The sequence below is a fragment of the Carya illinoinensis genome, chromosome 1, assembly GCF_018687715.1.
Source record: "Carya illinoinensis cultivar Pawnee chromosome 1, C.illinoinensisPawnee_v1, whole genome shotgun sequence".
NCBI classification, from domain to species: Eukaryota; Viridiplantae; Streptophyta; class Magnoliopsida; order Fagales; family Juglandaceae; genus Carya; species Carya illinoinensis.
The window spans coordinates 24,671,264-24,673,355 of record NC_056752.1 but is presented as its reverse complement, the minus strand read 5'-3'; the positions used below and the strand labels follow the sequence as shown (position 1 = coordinate 24,673,355).

The following is a 2,092-nucleotide window of genomic DNA, read 5'->3' as shown; positions in this document are numbered from 1 at the left end:
CTTATTTGCATCTGAAAGAATTTGAAGAAGTTTGTATAACTTTACAAACCCAAACTATCAATGATGATGTTGTTAGATTAAAGTTGTTTCCATTCTCTTTGAAAGAAAAAGGTAAAAATTGGCTAAATTCCTTGAGACCAAAATCTATTAACACATGGCAAGAAATGCAAAGAGAATTTCTGAAAAAGTTTTTTCCTACTCATAGGACCAACACTCTTCGCAGAAACATTATGAATTTTTCTCAAAAAGAAAATGAAACATTTTTTCAGTGTTGGGAGCGTTTTAAAGAATTATTGCTAACTTGCCCACATCATGGCTATGAGATTTGGCGCACAATTAGTTTTTTCTATGAAGGTTTAACATCTCAAATGCGTCAGTTTGTAGAAATGATGTGTAATTGTGAATTTTTAAATAAAGATCCTGATGAGGCTTGGGATTATTTTGACCAATTGGCTGAAAATACCCAATCTTGGGATAACACAGATCGTTCTGATTGGTCAAATAAGCCCAAACTCAATGCCATGTCTCAAGAGGGTATGTATGTCCTTAAAGGGAATGATGATGTGAATGCTAGGATAACAAGTTTGACAAGAAAAGTCGAGGCCATGGAACTTAGGAAGGTAAATTCGGCTAAGGCCATTGAAAAAGAAGAAGAGAATTGTGGCATATGTGAGATTAGTGGACACCTAACTCAGGATTGTCCAACAATCCCCGCTTTTAAAGAGGTGTTGCACGAACAAGAAAATGTCATGAATTCTTATAGGAGACCATTTTCTTCCCCTTATTTAGAAACATATAATCCTGGATGGAGAAATCACCCCAACTTTAGTTGGAGGAACGAGTCAAATTCAAATCAAAATCCTCAAGGGCCGTCTTCTTCTACTCCTTATGTGCCTCCACATAAGAAAACCCTTGAGGAGGCATTACAAACTTTTATGCAGGGGTAAGCCAATATTAACACTCAGACAATGCAGGCCATTACTGAGATGAGAAGTTCCATTAGCGACTTGACATCCGCATTGCACGCTCAAGAAAATGGTAAGTTTCCTGCTTAACCTCAGCCGAATCCCAAAGGTAAATTTGAGGTAAGAAATTCAAATCCTTCTAATTCAAAATTTGAACATGCCAAGTCCATCACCACTCTACGCAATGGAAAAATAATTGATAAGAGTATTTCAACAAAAGTTGATGAGACCAAAAATTCTTTAAATCCCAAGAGTGATGGTGAGCTTGACAAGGTCGAGCTAGATATTCCTGTGAAAGCACCAATACCTGCCCCATTTTCCCAAAGGTTGCAACATTCTCACAAGTTGGTTCAAAATGACGATATTCTTGAAATTTTCAAACAAGTAAAATCAACATTCCTCTGTTGGATGCAATCAAACAGATTCCATCGTATGCTAAATTTTTGAATGATTTGTGCACAATAAAGCGTACGATGAAAGTGCAAAAGAAGGCCTTCCTCACTGAGCAGGTAAGCGCCATCCTCCAGAACAATTATCCTCCAAAGTACAAAGACCCGAGTTGTCCAACAATTTCTTGCGTGATCGGAAATTTTAAAATTGAAAAAGCCTTACTTGACCTCTGAGCTAGTGTTAACCTCCTCCCCTACTCGGTATATGAGCAGTTGGGTCTTGGTGAACTTAAACCCATCAAGGTAACACTCCAACTTGCTGACCGTTCAATTAAAATACCGAGAGGGATAGTTGAGGATGTGTTAGTGCAAGTAGGCAAATTTTATTTCCCAGTGGATTTCATTGTTTTGGACACAGAACCTGTCTTTGATGTTTGCACTTAAATTCCTATAATTTTGGGTAGGCCATTCCTTGCGACCTCAAATGCTTTAATAAATTGTAGGAGTGGTATGATGATAATTTCTTTTGGCAACATGACTTTAGAGTTGAATATTTTCAATATTTGTAAACAACCTGGCGATGATGATGATGTGCATGAAGTAAATCTGATCCAAACTCTTATTCAAAATAAATTTGATTTATCAATTCTTTCTGACCCCTTTGAGGCTTGTTTGGTTTATGGTGAAAATTTTAATGATGATTCTGTGCTTGCATCTATGAATTTTTTGCTAGAATCT

The 2,092-nt window shown here is 36.9% G+C and overlaps 1 non-coding gene across 1 annotated transcript; it reads right to left on the bottom strand.

Moving 5' to 3' along the window:
- Positions 1-215: 215 nt before the first annotated feature.
- LOC122293693 lies at positions 216-319 on the bottom strand. Its single transcript, XR_006237339.1, has one exon. It is a non-coding gene; the product is annotated as a small nucleolar RNA R71 (small nucleolar RNA).
- Between the last annotated feature and the right edge of the window lie 1,773 nt (positions 320-2,092).